Here is a 12,090-nt window from a genome sequence, read left to right on the forward strand (position 1 = left end):
CGGAGGGCCCGCAGCGCCTGCTAGGGGCTGCCCGCAGCCCTGCACCCGGGACCCCCGGCCTGGAGGGGCCCCCGGCCCCGGGGCAGCACGGCCAGAGGCGCCCCCCAGCCCGAGCCTCCCCTGGCAAGAGCCAAAGGTGCTGGGATGCGCCCGGAGAGGAGCAGCTGGGGGGGTTCGGGGACGGGATGCAGCTGGGGACACCCAAAGGGATTGGGGGGGACCAGCGGGGAAAGGAGGGGACCCAACAGGACGGAGGGCAGTGGGGAGACCAGCAGGGATCGAGCTCCCCCAGCTATTGCACCCACTCCCGCCCTGTGGTGGAGTCCCTTTCCTCCTGGTGTCCCCCCCGCTGTTTCCTCCCCTGTCCCCATCTGTCCCCCTTGGAGCTCGTGTGTTTTGGCCTTTGTGTCCCAGCCTTGCTGCCGCCCCTCTCCCATCTCCTTCTGCCCCATTAACCCCCGGCACGAGTCCCGGCGACAAAAGAGCTGCAACCTGATCCGGGTTTGATTGAATCCCTATTGTTCTCCCAGCTAATTCCCCCTTGTCCTCCCTTCCCCGCCACGGGTAGGGGAGGCCCGGGGTTGTGTGTGGGGGTGGCTGTCCCTTAATTGCTTAAAAACTAACTGCCCCACCACCCGACTGCCGAGAAACCCGCAGCAGGTTGGGAAGGGGTTTCCGTTCCTTGGGAAATTAATGCATTTAATTCCAAGTTTGTCCCTGGGAAAACGCTGCCCACCCTCGTCCTAGGCATGTCAGGAGGAATAGCAGGGCTTTTAAACAGGGGATTAAGGAAAGTGGTCACTTTTGACTCAGTAGGAAAAATCCCTCCGTGACGGTAATGAAAGCCTGGATGATATAAGTATCTTCTGGTTCACAATAGCAATTAATATGGTAATATTCTACTATTAAAGATGCTAACATTAAGATGGAACTTGTATGCGGTTAAAACATTTAATAGAGGAGAAAATGCATTCCTTGAGCATCAGGTAACAAAGCCAGATGGAAAAAGGGGGAATGAAAGTCTCTTAAAATAACAAAGGCCTCCATATAATTTGGGAAAGCTTTTAATACTCCCTTCCTTCTCAAGAAAAATTTGAGGTGCTTTGAGAAGTGGGACTCAGTGAGTGCAGGAGGAGGGAGTTTGTGCTGGGTGGGGAGAGCTGCCCTGGTGGGAGTCCAGCCCTCTTTGGAGGCCAAATGCCATGGGGGGCATCTGCAGAGACCCACTGGTGGCCCACAAAGAGCCCGTGCAGGGACAAGGGCACTGAAGCATCACAGTATTCCAGAAACATGGGGGTTGGAAGCTGTGTCTGAAGGGCTCTTGGCAAACCTCTGCTCCAGGCAAGGCCAAGTTCAAAGTGAATCCAGGCTGACCATGACCTTGTGGAGCTGAGCATTCCCCAAGCATGGAGGTCCCATGACCTCTGTGAGCTCTGTCCTGGTGCTGCACCACTTGGTTGCTTGAACCACTTAGGTCTACCTGTGCACCCCTTAGCTTGCCTTGGGCTGCCTAGTCCTGTGCACACACCCCAAAGCATGATTGTATCACAGGGCACAGCAGAATCTTTGGGTTTTGCTGGAGAAGGAGAACAATAAAGACCACTTCACCTTTGCCCTGTGAATCCAGTTGGTTTGATCAATTTGCCAGACACACAGAGTTACGCAAAAATACTCTCTTAGCAGAGTTTTCTAAGTATCAGTCTATTTGGGAGAATATTAGAAAAGTACTTACTTAAACTACAGTCCTTACTTTTGTTATTGTAAAAGCCTTCTCCTTTTTTTCACCTTTGTTTTCAATTAAAAACAGTCAGGATTTTGGTTTTTGCTTTTCGCTAGAATAAAAGTAATTTGCAAAGGTAATAGTATTGTGGGAATGAAGGAACGTTTCAGCTCATCACTAGAAGAAGCAAATATTTACCAGCTGGCCCTGATGATGAACTGGAGACTGATGTGGAGAGCATGGTCTTCATCCTGGCTGCAGCTTTGCTGACTTCATCAAATCAGGCCATCTTCGGTTTACAGTTATTTTTTCTCTAAAATGTAGTTTTCCTGGGGAAAAAAAAGAGTCTTCGAAAGCTTGCACTATTGCATAATTTATTTCAAAGAAACTCTGCCTGGCTGATGCCAAGGATTCATGTAGGTCATTCAAGCTCCAACCTGCCCAGTTAGCTCAGGTTCTCTGTTCCAGGTTCCCTCCTTCCTTGCCTCTTCCTACAGAAAAGTTGCACACACAGAGCCATTCCCAGGGAAACCCTCTGCTGAGTTCACAGCTGAATCAAAGCTGTGCACGCACAGGAAGATGTGAATTGTTGCCCCTTCACCAAAACTGGAAAAGAAGGAAAGGGAAACGGGTGAAGAACAGGTCAATGAGGGGCCAATGCCAGTAGAAGTGTTCTTACCCCACATTACCCCATGTTGGAGGTCCCACCTCTGTGCATGTGCTGCTCTATAACACACAGTGAATGCATCAAGTCAGATTTCCAAAAGCTTTGTGTTTAACTTCAGCTCATTCTTGATGAAGCTAATTAGAGACCAACCACTCAGTCCAACAGCATGTGGGTCTGTAGGGACAGTGATCCTGGGCAGTGAGGAGGAGTGTTGGCATGTGAGCTCTTAAAGTGGGTGATGTGTATTGGTAGCAGCCCCTTGACTTTCCCACAACCTTGTCTCAAAACCAAAACTCCTGATGACAATGCTTCAGAATTGGCTCTGTTGCAAACAATAACACAGTGATGACATCACAGACTAGTGGATCAAAGTAGAAGAATACCAATGACCAAGAAAAAACTGGCTAAAACCCCCACTGTTTCTCTTTTTCTCCTTTCCTTCACCCTCTGCTGTTATTCTGATAGTAGTTAAAGTTGAAGACATCCAGGAAAATGAGGACCCTTCAAACATCTGCTCAGTTGGAGCCAGCATGATGGGAGCTGAGAGGCAACCTGTTCACATGACTGCTCCCAGTGCTGCTGCTGGAGCTTTACAGGGGTAAAGGTGACCTTTGAGTCATCACCCACCCTTGTCACCTTGCCTAGTCTGTGCCCAGCATCTCCTGGTGGAGACCATCTCACCATGCACAGAGGGGCTCAGCCCTGCAGGCAAGAGGGCTTGGTCAATGTGGGGGCCTCATCGGTGAGGGGGCTTCATCAGCAGACACCCTGGAATCAACTGTAATGCTGATAAAAACACTGATAAAAAAGTAGGAATAGGAAAAGAAATCTGCTGAAATTGAGCAGTGGATGACACTCTGAGAGGAAGAAAAAGCCTCAAACTTTAAAGGCAGTATTAAAACAGGGCATGCAGAAAGTGAAGTCAATTAGCCAAAAGAATCATTTGCTGACGGAGGTCGTTGGGCCAAATTCCTAAAAGGAATCATGAATCGACTAAAAATACCCTTGGGATAGTTTGAGTACGGACTGAGTTACTGAAGGGCAATGCCCCAGATGACCCAGGAGACCCTTTCCAATCCTACAATATAAACAATGATGCTATTAACATTTGTACTAAGTACCTGCTTGGGCTCCTTGCCTGCTACCGCAGCTCTTCAGCTCCCATCCGGAGCAGGAGCAGAGGGTGCGACATGTGCTCTGTTCCCTCCCTACCTTAGCCCAGAGAGCATCCTTTAGGTACCACCTCTATAGACAGGGAAATATGGAAAACCCTCTTGACAATGGTAGGAGCAGGGAGAGGCCACAAAGATTAGTGGAAAAACCTGATGGAAACTCTGCAGTGCTGAAAAGAACAATGGGAAGGCTGGGAGTGGAGAGACCCAGGGCAGGGTGACCTTAATGGCCAAGTAATGCCAAGGAGGCACCTGGAAGGCACAGGGGAAAAGGGACAGTTTGGGGAATCTGCAGGAGTTATCTTATAATTGTGCAAACAAAGCCAACTATATCTGGGGGGACCCAAAAAAGCCAGATGGAGCTTAGATACCACTTTAGGAAATGCAGCAGGACTGTGTGTCCCACCAAGGTGTTCCAACAAGATACTCCACATGACCTTTGCTGTTGGGATGTGCCATCCAGCTGTGGAGCAGTTATCAGTGTACAGACCCCACACAGGCCAGGGATTGTGTATTGTACTGACTGTGGCAGGGGTAAAGCTATTTTGTCATTAACTATTTCTCTTTCCCTTAAAATTCCTAATGATCAGACCCGACTGAAACACTGGGCATTGGTCTGGGAGACAGCAGAGCACTGTAACACCTCACAAAGGTGTCCAGGTTTAATGTCAAGGCAAACCTGCAGCCTTAAATCTCTAACTTGTAATTCAGGTTCTGAGTATAATAATGAAAACAAGGTTAGATAAAAACATTCACTATCAAAATTTAATTATGCATCCACAGGCTGAGGCTCATTATTCATCCTCCAACCTGGAAACAAATTAGTCTAATGAAGCCATGAGTTAAAATGGAGAAAGCATGTAAAGGCTGGAGAATATTTATGTCTCTGCTCCTGAGTCAAAAGCAGCACTGAGCTCTGGGTGCTACATTTTTCACTGGAATCAGGTGCTTCTTATATATGGTAGCATATCCAGGACCTGGATTTTGCTGTGAGCAGGAACAATTGCTCCTAAGTGGGAACTTGAAACCATTAGAGACTGGTGAGGTTTAGGGGTTCAGTACAGACACAGGGGCTCATCAAAACCAGACATGATCAGAGCCAGACACCAGAGTGTCTAAAGAAACCAAAATACAAGTGTCAGCTGCCACTGAGTCAATCCAACTCGAGGGACAGGTTTTACTCTGGCACAAGTTCCCTGATGACAGCCAGGGTAGCCCCACGGAGAGTTTGGCTCCACTGACCTCTGCTAAATGGGAAACCAAATCTCAGGGGCTGGGAAGAAAAGAAATTGGTAACTAACTATAGTGGGATGGCAGCTCTCTGTGGGTTTATCATGCAAGTGTTTAAGAAGACAAAGGCTATAATTAAACTGCCCGGGAATGTATAATCACAGCAAGGAAGGTCTTTTGCCCTACTTCTTCCCTGCAGAATTTGGGGGAGAAATGAAATTACATCCCAGGAAAAGGAATTGATCCGCGTTTAACCCACACTCTCTGCTGCACCACCCGGCACCCCTCAGGTTTGGACGGGTTGCTTTGGCCGCCTATAAAAGTCACCCATAAACTGTAACTCCTGGCACAAGTGGGTTTGAGGATGGTTATGGACTTTTCCACTGCACTCCACGGCAAGTCTGCTGATATATAGCCCAGGTCTGAGCTCTGCAGCAGAGTGCAAAAGGTTCAAGCGACCTAGTAAAGACCGTGCCAGTACCAGAGAACAAGTCCCCGTAGGCCCCGGCTGAGCCATTCTCACCACTTTATTCTCTCGCTCCCGTCCTAATGTGCTTAACTATAAATGACCCCTTTATTTTTTATATCTCCATTTCATTTTTCCCCTTCTTCCAGGGAAGCAGTAAACCGGGGAAGCTGAAAAGCAGAGCTCTTATTGTAAAGTGAGTGCTGACACAGAGCAATTCTGGGGACCTCGCAGCTCACGTTGGACATTTGTACCATCACAAGGAGCCTCTGGGCTTCTCCTCTGAGAAACAAGCCCTAATCCTGCTCCCAAGCTCCCAGAAGAAGCCTATTGGGATCTCACAGACAGAGGTGAGCTGCTTCTGGTCTGGGGGCCCTGACATTTGCTGGCTAAGCTTGACACTATTTTATTTCCAGTTTTACTCGATGTTTTATTCCATGCTGTCCTGGAGTTCTACTCAAGGATGGCAAATCTGGGGGAAGACAACCCAGCTGAGAAGAGCACCCCAAACACAGCCCCTCTTTTGTGCTCTTATCCTCTGGTATGCAGAAGATGCTCAGCCACCCTGGGCAGAAGGACAACAGCTTGCTGTTTATTAGTATAATTTTTAAAGGTGCCTCATTGTATTTATTTGCTGTGTGGTTAAACATTTATTATTTATATTTAATTTTCCCAGATTCAAAGGGGCATCACTAGTGGCTGAGTGTCTGCAGATTCAGTGCAGCTCCTTCACACACTTATTTATGTAACCTTGGCCTCCCCCGAGGGGCTCCCGTTTCACTGTGTGCCATCGGCCTCTTAATTGGCCTCACAGATCACGCCTTCTCCTTCAGCTCACCCAGGTCCCTGCCACTCGTAATTTCTAAGATATTAAATGTGGTTGAAACAAAAGAGTTCAGTGAATTAAAGCCAAGGAGTTTCGTATCTCTCCTAAACCTTCACTGCCAATTCCCTCTCCAGGGCTATGGCCAGACTGGGGTCATCAGCACTGGTGTGGAGGGCTCAGGAGGGACCAGGCTGTGTCCTGGGCAGGAGCTGGACACCATGGCTGTGTTGCTGGGCCTGGCTTTGCACCCAGCTGCGTCTTCTTGATAAGAGCGTTTGGCACTAATTAGTCTCCAAGCAGCTTATTAACCCGCAGGGATGTATGGAAGCTGTTTTTGCTGTAAGATACTACAAGAGAGGCAGGATTCTCTCCTTGGGATTGTTTTGCATAGCCAGTCCAGCCACCTTGGATGGACAGTGGGTGGTGGGATGGGGGAGACTCATCCTGTGCCTCTGAGATATCCCAAAGCCACCTCTCTCCACTCCCCAGCACTGTAGCTCTCACCCACGTGATGAGTTGGATACCAAACTTATAGGGGCAGCTAGGCTAGGACCCTTACCAGGACATAGACTCTAGGGTCTAAAAATGCAATTTTTAGAGCTGTGGAGACCAGGAACTCCCACTGGCATTTCCCGAAAAGTAAAACCCCAATGAGGCAATGGCTTTGGATGTTCCTTTTGTGATACATCCTCCTGCCAATGCACCCCAAGCACCTTAGGGTCACATCTGACTCAAAGATGTTGCATTTCACTTCCAGCCACCAGCCTTGATGCTTCATGAATAAATGAAAATGCACTTTAGGCTATTAAACTTTATTTTAGACAATACAGACCCTGTCACAAGGAGTTCCACATGTCTGCAGCAAGGCAAAGACATCTGGACAACTCAACCATGTGAGGTTTTCACTGGGGTAGCTAAACCTCTGGGTGAAGGGGATTGGGAAACCCAGCATATTTTTAGCTAGTTGCCAGCTGTTTGGGTTTAAAGAGAAACTTTACTCCCATAGGTAAAGCTATTTCAACATTAATGGTTTTATACCTTCTCCTTAAATATATCACAGGCTATACCTAGAGATGGAGTTTGAGAGTAAACATTGTTATGCTGGAGCTGTCATCTGTGAGTAATCACAGACCTAATTGAAGCTGGCCAGCCTATTAAATAAACATTCTGCATAAACGAGGGAGCAAAGAAATACCCTTTAGTTTGGTAATACTTGAAATGATGGAAACCAGTACCTGAGTCAGGGACCAGGGAGATGGGTTTGGAGCAGCAGGAGAGCCAGGGAGGGAGGTTTCACCCAAGCAGCTCACAGCAGTGTGCTGCAAAGCAGCAAGAAACAGAAAGCACCAGCAACTTGGTTTTGGGAGGGAGAGCAAGGACGGTGCTTCCCTGCTGGCCATTGCAGGGCTCGATTTTGGGACACTGCAGTTTTGAGGAGTATGGTTTTGTTGCATCCAGGGGAACACGACTTCCCACCACCTACTGCTAATAGCTGGGCTAAGGCTCGCAAAACAGCCTAACAGAAACCACCCTCCCAGCACCAAATACCGCCTAATCACCCCACTGAAATGGGCAACAACACAATCCTGCAGCATTTCTTGTGTTCCTTGGGGAACCACGTAATCCTCCTTGTTGTCAGCCAGTTTTCCCTTGTCCTTGGGAATTTCTCGTCTAGAAAAGGCTGCAGCTTTCGAGAGTGAGGCGCTCGCTGCTGGGGGCCCTCTCTGTTTGCTGCAGTGCCATGGACAGCACACGTTCACACCAAGGCTGTGAACTGGGGCACAGAATGCAGAATAGGCAAATTTTCACCCCGGTGGCTCTCTCAGCATCCTGTCCCTCCTCACCCTCTCACCAGATGTTGCGCGGATGTGTGCGAGCGGCGCTGCCTCTCTGGGAGGTGATGAGAAGAGGGTGATGCACCGAAGTGACATGCTCAATTTCCCTCAAAGATGGTGCAGCCACAATAACATTTCTCCTGCTGATGGCGTCCATGTGTCTCTCCCTTTTCACTGGAGCTCTGTTACACACTGGGACGTGGTAGGAGCGTGTGTGCGCCTTCTGTTCCCCAAGTCATCCCTGCCTTTCTGGGGAGGACGAGGTGCCTGGCCTTCCGTGGTTAGTTTAAGAAAAACACTCTCCCAGTGATCAGTGCCTGTATGAAGTAGATGTATGGTTTCAATTCTGTCCTTGAGCCATGGATCATTTAATGTTGTCAACACATATACATCCTTCTCAAACATCCCACTGAGAATTTCTAGGGACTGTAGACAGCTTAAAGCTAGCGTTACAGCAGCAGCAGCTTCATATTTGCTTTCAGATCCACGTGCATTTTTTAATACTAAAGCTTGCATAATTGCTGCTGAATTTCTAAGCAACTTCTTCAAAGGGGCAGAGGCACATTAGCAGTAGGAGGACTGGTGGTGGAGCAGGAAGAAGGCCTGTTGTTGGCTTATGGTTTCCCAGCAGCTGCTCAGAGATGATGTTTGAGGAGCTCTGAAGAAGGGCTGGGTTGGGACCTCCCAGCTCTGTGTGTGTTTGAGCATCTTTTCTTCCTGACCATCAGGGCAGTTTGCATGTTCTGCCAAGCAGCCACTGATGCTGTCTGCATTAAAAGCCTTTTAGTGATGCACTTATTTTGCCAGGGAAGTTTGCACTGACATCCTGCTTTGAAAAAAAGCGGGATATGGCTCTGCCAGTATATATATATATTTTTTTTTTATTATTTTTTTTTTTTTTTTTTTTTTTATTCCCCAGTGAGCTATGGGTGTGCCTGGAAGCACAGTGAGATGCTACAGGCAATGAAGACACCCTGGCAGGCGAAGGGGCCATTACAGGGTTGGTTGAGGCAGGGCTTTAAAAGGAGAGACAAGGTGATTCCTCACTATAAGAGAAGGATCTCCTGGTCTTTCCCAGCTGGTGGAAATGGAGTTTCAGCTGGGTGAGGGCTAGTACCTTGTGATTTTAAGTGTTGCAGTCTCTCTGTAATGTCCCTCTGAGGCGTGTTTCTGTTGCATGGGAAGGGGAACAAGCTGTGATTGGGATGCCCATCGTGCCAGGGCTTAGTTTCCCGTGGGTAAAGGGCAGGGATCACCTCAGGGAGCAGGTCACACTCCTCTTTTTTAGCTGCCAGCTGCTCTCCTGAGTGCTGGGGGAAGAGATTCATGTGAAGTGGTCTGCTGGCTGGAATGTGAGGACAGGAGGCTGCGGGTTTGCTGGAGAACCTGCACCAGGGTTCTCCTGAGAGGTATAGATGAAGCTGGGTATCCAAGGGCTTCTTTGCCTTTGCAAATGTAAACGGGCTGTGCGTGATGATGGCTCCCTGCCTGCCCACCATCGGGGCTCAGGGATGCAGGGCTCTGCTGCAGGCATGGGAGCCAGCTCCCTCCTTTCCCCAAGGAAGGGCATTTCTGGGACTGACACCAACCTTCCACCCCCCTGGCTGCCGCAGGGCCCTGCGCAGTGCCACATCCAAGGCACCTGGTCAGCCAAACTCCATTTACTGCATCTTTATTTATTATATTGGAGCCCAGGGTAATTACTTTACAACTCTGAACATTAAATATCATTTGTCTTATTCCAGTAGGTCCAAATCTTTATGAATTTTATCTGACACTTGTTCCCTTCAATTATCTGCCATCAGAAAAAGTTTACCGTTGCTGCAAAAATATCAATTTGCCAGAGGTTGCAATACATTTACTCTCCACCTCTGTAATTTACAAACTTACATTCTATGATTAGAAAGAAAAATGGCTAATAGGAGAAATATTCATGCAAAATCGATACTGAATAAGATGCTGCCACCTTTTGGCTTAACCTAATTCTACATCTGGGGCCAAATTCATCACTGGTGTAACTGCTTTGCTGGGAGAGCAGCTAGAGCTGCCCCAGGGCTGCCTGTGAGGGATGGATTGGGAGGGGGGATGACATGGTGGGGCTCAGCCCCTACCTCTGAATGGGATATGGGAAGCTGAGGTTGTGGGGTTTGAAGCCTCTGGTAAGAGCAAATTTTTAATAGCTGTGCATCTGGAACAGGGGTTTCCCTTCTTGCACAGCCAGAGCCAAAGTGAAGATTCCCAGCAGGTTTTTTTCTCTCTCTTCAGCCATCCAGGAGGCTGTTCCTGGAGTTGTGTCCTGGGTGCCAGGATGAGCCCCAGGCTGAGGGCTTCTGTCCGTGTTGATGTGCTGGGAAGAGAGTCTGGGATCTGATGAGGCTCAGCACATGGCTGAAAGTGTCTAACCAAGCTCTGAGCTGGTCAGACAGTTCATCTAAGCTTGTAGGCAACCTCCACCCTGCCTGCCTGCAGCATGGTGAGACACTGTGCAACACAGCAGGACTTGCAGCACTGTCAGTCTTGGTAGCTACTGAATGTACTTGTTCTTCAATTACATGTCACTGTGATGGGCCGTGGAGCCCAAATACTGCTGTGCTTTCACAAGAAAACAAAACAGCATTTAATTTTCACAGCAAAGATATTCCAAAGTGCTAAGTGCTACAGCAGAGCAATTGCAGCACTGCTCTGTCTCCTTGCCCAATGACACAGGGGTTTTTCAGCTGAATACCAGCAAGCATGTGATTGAAAGCTCTCAGGATTCTGCCGTTGAGGGATTTCCAGCAGAACTTGCTGCTATTTCCCTCATATCTTGCCCCTTTGTTTCCCTGAGTTCAGGGCAGAGTCTGAATTCAGTAATTGCGACCTGGGTTTGCTTTGCTGTCTTCCCAAGGAACTTGTTTGAATAAATTGAATTGGCAAATGTATTGTTCAGCCACAAAGCATTGTGTCAGGAATATTGTAGGTATTTCCAGGCTCTCTATTACCGTGCTCAGCACTGCCAGGGACAGCAAACCCATGCAGGAGAGCTCCCTTTGAGCTGCTCCTCTGCTTCCTCTTCAGAAAGAAGCGCATATTTTTTTGGCTGGTTGCTCCATGCTTTAAAGCAAGAGCAGAAGGGGCTATTGGAGCCTCCTCAGCATGTCCAGGAGCCCTCTTCCACTGGGGAATTTTCATTTAATAGGTTCTTATGGCCTGTACTTGTGTTTCCTTCACTGGAGCAGATTTGGGTGCAGCAATAACCTTGCTTCTCATGGAGCACCTGAGCAGTCAGTCCCGTGGACATCAGCATTAGGTCTGTGTCAGTAGAGCTCAGGGCAGTGTGGTGGGGTCAGGCAGGTCTTGGAGCTGTACAGAGCAGAACAGGGCATTAAGCGCTTTGCTGAAGGACCCTGAGGACTGGGTTAGGCTGTGGAAACTCAGCAATCAGGAGCTCAAGAGTCTAATCAAGGTAAGTAATCAGGTGCTGAGCAAGTTCTTTGGGTTTGGGGCTGTCACAGCATCTCTTTTCTGCACTGGTGCTTGTAAGATGGAGCTGATTTGAACACGCCAAGACATGAAGTGTAAAGTTCCTCAGGGATATAGGCTCACCTGAATCCTTCCTAGCACGTCATGATAGTGCTACATGTTTGATATTTCAAGGAAAAGATACTGGTGCACAGCTTTCCTTTTTCATCAACTTAGGGGTGGAATTGGTAGTGATGGGTTAATGACTGGATCTGATGAGCTTGAAGGTCTTTTCCAATCTAAGCAATTCTGTGATTCTATGACCAAGCTCTGTGTGAGAAACAAGCTCTCCTGCATACAGGTCCCTGGAGGGTGGGAGCACAGCCAGTGCACACCAGCAGGTCAGCACACACCAGCCAGGCACAACCACCATCGTGGCACTGACAGCTCTTCCAGTGCCAACAAATGACTGTGCCAGGAGGGACAGGAGCCTGGGATCCCCCTGGGAAAGCCATAACCAGCGGCAGAGGGCACCACAGCTCTGCAAACCTTGTGCCCTCACTGTGAGGTGACCACATTTCCTCAGGAGACGCAGAGGGCTCTCAAAGGTGAGTGGCTTCACTGTGAGGATGTTCCACGAGATAGGGAACCACCTCCTCCTCCCTCAGCTGGGTCTTACAGAAGGGAGGGCTGCCCAGCTATTTAAGACCCCCACAAAAGCTCAATGGGTGGT

The sequence above is a fragment of the Myiozetetes cayanensis genome, unplaced genomic scaffold (assembly GCF_022539395.1).
Source record: "Myiozetetes cayanensis isolate MyiCay16 unplaced genomic scaffold, myiCay2020 scf20-37, whole genome shotgun sequence".
NCBI lineage: Eukaryota > Metazoa > Chordata > Aves > Passeriformes > Tyrannidae > Myiozetetes > Myiozetetes cayanensis.